The 9,673-nt window shown below is 45.0% G+C and overlaps 1 protein-coding gene across 3 annotated transcripts in view; it reads right to left on the reverse strand.

Annotated features, from left to right (window-relative positions):
• The window catches only part of FHAD1 (forkhead associated phosphopeptide binding domain 1), a 171,516-nt gene that overhangs the window by 139,220 nt on the left and 22,623 nt on the right, over nt 1-9,673 (reverse strand). The gene's annotated exons all lie outside the window — the stretch shown is intronic.

A 9,673-nucleotide genomic window follows, 5' to 3' on the forward strand; every position in this document is an offset into this window, starting at 1 on the left:
GTGGGAATCCAGCGACATAGCCATTATGCTAACTGCTGGTTCCCTGAGTTGGGTTTCTAGCACTTGCAAACAATTAAGATTCCAGTATAAGCATCACTACATACTCAGGATGAAAGGTCTTACACAGGTCCGGACAGGCTTGAATAAACCTACCACACTGAAATCACACAGCAAATTTACCTTTCAACTTGGAAAGAAAAGCAGTGGCCAGAGAGGAAGTGATTTAAGATCAAGGAAGCATTCATGAGACAGGAATGAAGCAGAGATACTTGGATCAAATAAACAGCTCTCCAACTCTAGCAGACTTCAGAGCACAACCCCAGTGTCTGCTTCCAACGCTATGCCAAGGAAAACATTCCAAACCTTTAAAAGAAAGCTCTTCAATTGAACAAACAGGTACAGCTATAATATACAACTATTGTATATATCCTTTACTAATGTCTAGTGTACTTATCAGATATATCGGTATAACTATACCATTACTATATATGCGGATAATGCTATACGTATATTTAGAATCAAATTTCCAAGCTCTGTTTTAAAGAGATAAAGGAAAGACTGTTCAAAACCTGTTGTTTTTCTTATTTCTTGGTTAACCAAGTAAACCATTAACTAACCAAGCTTCTGGCAGATGACAGGGGCTCAATATATAATCTTTTGTTTCCTCTTATCCCTATCTTTTTTTTCTCTTTTGAGGTTTTTGCCATAGGGTATGTGCACTTGCCAGAAAGAGACTGAGAGAGACAGTGAGAGGGAAAGTGAGAAATCCCCCCCTGGGGGGGTAACCACACTGCAATCCCTTCTCCTCCATTCTCCTCTTGGAATTCGGGCATACATTCACACATGCCTGGCATGATTTTCAAGCCACCAGGTCTGGGACTTGAACCGTAGTCAGCCGTGTGGGAGTCCAGTGCCTTAACCGCTACTACCTGCTGGCCCCATTTTCTTCTTCTTGATTTTTTTTGGAGAGGTTTTTGCTATAGGGTGTGTGCGCTCGCCAGACAGACAGAGAGACAGAGAGACAGAAAGAGAGAAATCACCCCCCAGGGGGATGGCACATTGCAATCCCTTCTCCTCCATTCTCCTCTTGGGATCTTGGGCACGCACGCACACGCGCCCGGCGTGAGCTTAAGCCACCGGGTCCGGGACTCGAACCGTGGTCGACTACATGGGAGTCCAGTGTCATAACCATCACACTAACTGCTGGTCCCATTTTCTTCTTCTTTTTCTTTTAGCGCTTCTCTCAGAAGCCAATTAAGAAAAAAGAGACAGTATACGATGGTGTCACCAGCAGAGGTTGATTACTGTTTCTGTAGAGGCAAACAGCAGATATTTTTGCATCGTGTGCCATCTGATCCGTCTTCTCAGCTCTGCTGCTGGAGCAGGAAGGCCAACACAGGCAATACCAATGAATGGGCATGGCTGGGTTTGGATAAAACTTTACTTACAGTAACAGATGATGGTCTGTAATATTAGGTCATCAAGGGTGTCATGATGTATTTTTCTATGGTTTCCTATGCAAAAACGTGCCATGACTTTCTCGATGACCTCATAGATTGGTCTGTGGGTGGCGGTTTGCTGCCTCTGCTTAAGAGAATGGGATTGAGCATTAAACAGAATCTGTTCTGCTCTTCCCTCTGCTCCTTACCATCTGCGTGCCCCTGACACACGCGTTTGTTTTAGAGACACATCAGTTAAACAGGGATAATAACAGCTACTTCTCACTTTGCGAGAACTGGAGGAGATAACACACAGAGTGCTTAGACTACTTCCTGGCCTGTAATAAGTGCTCATTACACATCAGCCGCCAGGCGTTACCATTATCATCCTGGTTGGTGCAGGCACTGCGGCAACAGCCCTGGTAAGAGTGAGTGGAGGCAAATGGGGACGTCAGTAACTGAAGTTCCATTTTCACCTTCATCAGTGGTGCTGGTTCTTGCCCACCTGATGTATCACACGCCCCGCCTCCCCGAGCACGGGAGGTTGCGGTGGGTGTGGGCTGGCAGAGGGCTTGTGGCCTGAGCTTGCATGCCACTGGGGTGCTCCAGGCTGTTGGGAAAGTCTCCTAGACTGGGAATCAGCAGATTTGGCTTTTCACCCTGGTTTGGGCTAAAGCTGACGTAACTTTGGGAAAACTGAATCCTACTTGGGCATCAGTTTGTACAAGGACGGAATGGTCTCTATAAACACTCTGGAGGGGAAATGGGAGCCTCTGATTAATCTGTATTGACTTGGCAGAAATTGGAAGCTAAAATCCAGAAAAGTTAAATGAACTGAGGTCACGATTTGAACTTGGACTGTCAAGCTCCAAAGCCCTAGCTTTCTTCTCTGTACTCTTGGAATAACTTCCCCATGAAAACAGAGAGCAGCAAGGAATACAGGCCAATAGAAGGTGCTCTCCACATTGAGCAGGACGTTGTGACACTGCAAGGACAAAGGACCACATTTGAAAGTCACATGGGTGTCACTGATCAGACTGGGGACAGGATAGAGCAGGGTAAAGGGAGGATCAAGGGCCAGTTATGTGGTGTGGTGGCAGGGGCAGCTGCATCCTGTCCAAGTCCCAGACCTGGAGGCTTGGGAAAAAACAGCACTGGGTGTACGTACATGTGTGTCCAAAATCCCAAGAGGAGAATTGGAGGAAAAGGGGTTGCAGTGTGGCCATTCCCCCTGGGGGAGTGCTTTCTCATTTTCCCTCTCTCTCTTTCTGTCTCTCTCCAGTGAACACACACAGTACAAATGAAAAAAATAATAATAGAAATGGGAAAGCCAAATATGAGGATTTACGTTGACACTGTGGGAGCCCCTGCCCCCGCTGGTCCCTCAGATCAGCCAACCACAGTCTGATCTGGCGTCATTGCTAGTGGAACTGCACAGGGAGAGGAAACGGATGTCAAAGGTTCATGAAACAACTCTATGCATTGGCTATAAGGTGTCTGGCTCCTTTTCTTCACTCTGGGCAGTTCCATTTAGACTTGCTGTGTTTCAGACTACATTGAGGTTAAATAGGTTTCCTTGCTCAGCTGCATTATGAAACGCCACTGTCAGGAAGGCAGCCCTCATCCACAGCTCCCTCCTGAAAATCATAAAGCACTAAAAACCCACCAACAAACATGGCAATGGCAGGCCCATGTGCAGGTCATCAAGATGGCCACAAATTTCTTAGGAAAACTGGGCTTCAAAATACTTGATGAGAGCTACTCGCCCTGCCCCCCAGATCTAGCCAGGAGTCAGGACAAGCCCATCACCAGCCTTCTGTATCTGAGTTCTGAGCAGCCCCATTCAGGGATTAGGACCACTGAAGACCTTCGGCCCAGACTTCGCCCTCCTGCTCCCAGATCTAGCCAGGAGCCAGGTTAGTGCACCTTATCTATTCTCCCTCTCTCTCCCCATCTCTCTCTCTCTATTTTTTAATTTTTTAAAAAATGTTAACTTCTTAGTTCTCTGTCGCTTCTTTGTCTCGCTAATTCTTACCTATCCCCCCAGCCCCCATAAGACACGCCAATTACCAGCCAAGTATATGTGAGTTCTGAGCGGCCCCATTCGCACGCTGCATGGCTTTCATTTTTATAAAGAATTATTTTATTTAACTTTATTTATTAATTTATTTTAATTTGACCAGAGAGGGACACACACGCACAGAGACAGAGGGAGAGAGTGAGTGAGAAAGCAAGTCGCCAGGTTTGGGACTCAAACCACGGTTGGCCATGTGGGAGTCCAACACTCTTAACCACCACACGACCTGCCAGCCCTGCAGGTTTCAGTTTTTGCTTAAAATTTTTTTTCTATTTTTTAATTGTTTCTCCCTCTCTCTCTTTCCTTTTCCTTTTCTTGTTACCTTTCTCACTTTTCTCCTCAGCCTCCACACACTGACTTTCTAGACAGGTCTAGGTGCTCAGTAGCCAAATATCTGAATACTTCTAGAGTAAGAGTAAACCTCAATTTCCATTGAATCTGCTGCACAAAGGAAGAAAAATAGTACTGTTTAGAAACTATAGGTCGGGATCAGCAGTTGGCATAATGGCTATAACGCTGGACTCCCATGTAGTTGACCTCGGTTCGAGTCCCAGACCCGGTGGCTTAAACTCACGCCAGGCGTGTGTGTGTACATGCCCAAGATCCTGAGAGGAGAATGGAGGAGAAGGGATTGCAGCGTGACCATCCCCCCTGGGGGGGTTTCTTGCTTTCTGTCTCTCTCTGTCTTTCTGGCAAGCACACACACCCGATCACAAAAACATCTCACAAAAAAGAAAAAAAGAAAAAGAAAGAAGAAACTGCAAGTCACTTCCCCCTGCATGCCTCTGAATGCTCAGATTTAACTCCAGAAACCAGAAAAAAAATGTATAATCCATCGGATGACCAGAAACCACTGCAGAGGCAGAAGAAATATAAGAAACTAAGAAACTATCTCTCCCCTAAGGGAAATGAATAACTCCTCATCCTCCACAGAGAATACAAGGGAACAAATGGAAATGTCAGATAAAGAATTTAAAATATTCATAGTGACAAAGCTAACAGAGATGCAAGAGAAGAGAGACAATGAACTCCAGAATATGCAGGAGGAAAGAGACAATTCCAGGAGGTGAGGAAGTTTCTGCATGAACTGAAAGAGGAAATACACACCATAAAAAAAGAATCAAATGAAATTGTTAGAAGCGAAGGCTGTAATACAGGAAGTCAAAACTTCCCTTGAAAGTATTAAAAGCAGATTAGATCATGCAGAAGAATGAATCTCAGATGTAGAAGAAAGGACCTCTGACCTAGAAAAAATTCTAAAAAGACTGAAAAAATAACTCCCCTAAAAATGAGAATAACACACGAATAATACTAGATACCGTTAAACGCCCAAACATCCAGATCATCAGTATCCCAGAAGGTGAAGAAACTAATAAGGGCATTGATAATCTATTCCATAAAATCCTGGATGAAAACTTTCCAAACCTAGAGAGACACTCAAATATAGACCCAAGAAATACAAAGGACCGCACACAGAATCATCCCAAGAAGATCTTCTCCAAGGCACATCACAACCAGATTGACCAAAACCACAGAGACAATATACTAAAATTGGCAAGAGAGAAATGTCAAGTTATTTTCAAAGGATATTCCATCAACTTAACAACAGACCTCTCATCTGAAACAATGCAAGCAAGGAAAGAATGGGAAAATATATTAAAATGTTAAGTGAAAAACAGTTTCAACCAAGAATACTATACCCAGCAAGATTATCTCTTACATGGGAAAAAAAGACAAGAACATTCTCAGATAAACAAAACCTGAGAGAATTTGCCAACACCAGACAGGCTCTCCAAGAAGTGCTGAAGGGAGTGCCGTACCAGGAAAACTAAAGTCGGACACACAGAAATAAGAGCACAAGAAACAACCAAGAGAATGGCCAGCCTAATGGGAGGGACAAGTCTGGAGTTAAATGTTAACTTCCAGAGTTTAAATGGAAAAATCAGACCACAGTGACACTGCAAATTCAACAGAAGGGAGATTAAGAGAGACTGAACTGGTGAAACAGAATTTTTTGACTTTAGAATAAAACACTACTGACTTTCTTCTATGCTTTGATTTTCATATTTAAGGATTTTTGTCTTCAAGTAGGTTGACCTACTATCTGAACTGAATCCTAACCTTTTTCCTGGCTTTAAGTCTTAAGCAAATCTTAACATTTTTAAAATTTTAATCTATTAAAGCTAAAACTGTTTTTCTTGAAATTAAAAAATGCATTAAAAAGTTTCTATTTCATGATTGCAGTAAGCTATGTAGCCTCGCTAGGTGCCACTTTATAGTAAGTTCACTTTACTCACTGAGGTTTATACCTAACATCAGATGTGTTCATAGATATGTATATATCAGCTGTGCTTGCTATTGAAAGTTTTTAAATTAACTAAGATCTTTAGTGAATCAATAAAATGTGGGGAAAAAAAAGTGGGAGGAAGGTGGAAAATGGCAGAGGGTGAGAGGTAGGGAATCAAGGGGGAAAGCAAAATATATAAGAAACAAGAAATGGAAAGTTATTGGTTGACAACAATAACATGTATGGTAATATCCTTGACTGAGCCAATATACAGTGTATTCTGGATGGAAAATCTTATTTTGTATACTGTATTGATGTACAGTGAATGAATGTAAATAAATAAATTTTAAAAAAAGACATGTTAAGGAAACGCTGACTCAAACTTCATAAACTTGGATTTTCAGGCTTGAAAATAAATTTTTTTTTAATTTGTCAGAGGGTACGTGTACTCACCAGAGAGACGGGGTAGTGGGAAGAGAGTTAGAGAGAGAAGAAGAAAAAGTATCCAGTTGCGGGGGGGGGATGGCCACACCACCAGCTCTTCTCTTCCATTCTCTTCTCGGGATTTTGGGCACACACACACCTGGTGTGTCTTCCAAATTGCCAGGTCTGGGACTTAAACCACGGAGCTGGATACATGGGATTTAACTGCCTTAACTAATGTGCAACCAGTTAGCCCCAGAATTAAAGTATTAAAGTATATATATGTATGTGTGTGTGTGTGCGTGTGTGTGTGTGTGTGTTTTAATAATTTTTCCTGTTGGATGGCTTCTTTCTTTTTTTTATATATATATTTTTGCTATAGGGCACGTGTGCTCACCAGACAGACAGAGACAGAGAGAGAGAAAGCGAGAAATCACCCCCCAGGGGGGATGGCCATGCTGCAATCCCTTCTCCTTTGTACTCCTCTTGAGATCTTGGGCATGCATGCACATGCGCCCAGCGTGAGTTTTAAGCCACCAGGTCCGGGACGCGAACTGCGGTCGACTACGTGGGAGTCCAGCGACATAGCCATTACGCTAATTGCTGGTCCTCTTTATATATATATTTAACTTAAACAATTTTTTTTTACAGTCAATCACTGTATATCATTTCATCATACTTGAAGAATTATCCCAGCATGAATGTATATTAGTCCAAATTTTTGCCAGAAGGTGTATGTACTCACTGGAGAGAGACAGAGAGAGAGGGAAAGTCACAAAGTACCCCCATGGGGAATGACCACACTGTCGCATTTACAAATGACAAACCACGATCTTCTTCTAAGCGGTTTATTGTTCCCCAGGAGTGTTACAAATCTTCTTTCCGCGAGCTCGCTTCCCTTATAAAGGCACCCCGGCCAATCAGCGCACTGTCCACGTGTATGGAAGCCAGCCCTCGCAAGAGGATTGGTTGCATGCAATGTTCCCGTGCTCTCCACGCCCCCTGCATGCCACTTCCTCAAAGTTGTTTACCACTTTGAGTACTTTGTGAGCTTCCGCCATGCGCCATCTTAAGGCGAGCATTGTAGGCGATGGGCGGGGGCACTCCACAGTTCCCCCTTTTTTGTTTTTAAGCAGGAGAGGGTAGAGGACTATGGTATCACTGCGGCCTTCACAGTGGCGATGGTGGAAGGCCTCCATCGGTATGCCATGACCCCAGGAGACTGGCAAAGTCTTGTCAAGGCTTGCATGAACCCCGGCCAATATCTAGATTGGAAAGTCTACTACCTAGAGTTAGCCAACGAACAGGCAACGCGTAATCGAGTGGCAGGTAATGCCGCTTGGGACCTGGACAGTGCGCTGATTGGCCGGGGTGCCTTTATAAGGGAAGCGAGCTCGCGGAAAGAAGAAGAAGATTTGTAACACTCCTGGGGAACAATAAACCGCTTAGAAGAAGATCGTGGTTTGTCGTTTGTAAATGCGACACCACACCACCTTTCCTTCTCCGTTTTTCCCTCCTTTCAGGATTTTGGACCTACATGCACACAAGCTCAAAATGTTTCTCCAGCCACCGGTCTTGAACTGCATGACTGGCCATGTGGGATCCAGTCGCCCTCATCACCAGGACCTGAGCTGTCCATCATAGAATTGAAATCCCATTTTCTTTGGTCCTCCTTTCCCCCAAAACAACTTGTAACTGCTACAGGCAAGAATTCTACATATGGGTTTCCACTTGGAGGTGCCTCAGAATCACCAGGGAGCTTGTGAGAATGCAGGCTCCTGCTCCCCTCCCAGGGAGTGTGTGCAGGGCTGCCAGATTTCACATACATAAATAAATGAATAAACACACACCTACCCCTAAACTATGGGGACTCACTCAAATCAGAATTTTAAATAAAAATGGAGTACTATTTTTTTTGACATAAGTGATGTCCCATGTAATATTTAGGATATACTTTTAATAAAATTTACTTGTTGCTTATCTGAAATTAGAATTTAACTGTGTGTCCTGTGTTTTCTCTGGCAACCCTAAGTAAGAGGCCTGGAGCCTGGGGTGAGGCCCAGGTATCGTCATTATCACTCTGCTTATAAGAAGCCCTCTTGAGAACTCCTGGTCAGGTCTACATCTTCCAGGTCCAGGGTCCCTTCTTGCTGCTGCCAGTTGAGCCCAGAGCTTCCTGTAAGCCAACAGGCTGCCATGTTGGTCCAAGGAGAACATGGCAGTGGGAAGAACCTACCCCAGATTTTCAAAATCAACTGTGAATGAAGTCCATCATGGTCCATGCTGTTGGGGGATACTGCTGCTCCTCTTGGCGAGTATTTTTAGAGCTGCCTAGAGGCCCCCAGCACCAGGATTCTGACTAGATTCTTCAAATCTTATTATTTCACTCATCAGAAGAGATTTTAGGCCTTGGAGGTCTCAGTCCATGCAGCGTTCCTGGTGGTGGGGAGTGAGAGGCTCCCAGGTATGACCTTCAGGGCCCCTTCAGCTCTGCTTCCAGAGGCTCAATGCAGTCTTGCCTTCGCCCCTCCCACCCTTGCTCTGGGTCCCGTCCATCCAGGACCTCCCATTTCCCACCTTCACTCTGGTCTTGCCACAGTAATTTCTGTCTAACCTTTCTGTCTACCACCTCTCCGGGACACAAGATGGATACTTCATGCTCATCACAAATGAAGCGCTGGGCTGAGCGTGTTTATAATTGTCCATTTAGTCCTTGAGCTAAGTCCATGAAAGCATGGCTACCATTAACGTCATTGCTTTTGTAAAGGTACTTATTTCTTCCATGGGTGGGAGAGACCCAGACAAGGCCTTCATGCTATGGTCCTACCCCGCTCCCCACCTCAGCAAAGCTAGGATCGCGAGCACATGTACACCCAGCACATACAGGGAGTCCTTGGGACTCAAACCTGTTACCTTCCCATAGGCTTTGGCTTTGTGGTGCACTGCTCTGTGTTACCACTGCACCACCCCACCGGGCATGGCTCCCTCTTTGTAGATGAGAACACTGAAATTGCTGGGAGTCTTGACAGTTTGCTCCAGAGCACACAGGGTAAGTGGGTGGTAGAGCTGGGATGCTGAGGCACCGCCTGTGTCATGTGTCATCACCCACCCCCCGGAAGGCCTCCTGGTGAACTGCGTGCTCCCTGTGACTGAGAATTCTAGGGGCTAGTTTTGTTGTGTTTCATGTAAATGAGCCACTCCTTAGGCGGTGATCCCAGGCACTTTCTGGTCTGGGGCCTAACAGCTAGCATGTTGAGCACCTCCTGGGACAGTGGATCTCAGGCTTTACTGAAATTCTTTCCACCCCACTGAGAAGGCAGAGACCCAGGCATACAAAGCCTCTTGGCCCAGTTTGTAGACCCAGAGCGGCGGGCACAATCTGCCCAGAAAGGAAGAACCCACCTCTGGGTTTTCCAAAGTGCACGCCGGCTTCCCGTCTTCTCTCAG

Source organism: Tupaia chinensis, unplaced genomic scaffold (genome assembly GCF_000334495.1).
Source record: "Tupaia chinensis unplaced genomic scaffold, TupChi_1.0 Scaffold000146_1, whole genome shotgun sequence".
In the NCBI taxonomy this organism is placed as follows: Eukaryota; Metazoa; Chordata; class Mammalia; order Scandentia; family Tupaiidae; genus Tupaia; species Tupaia belangeri.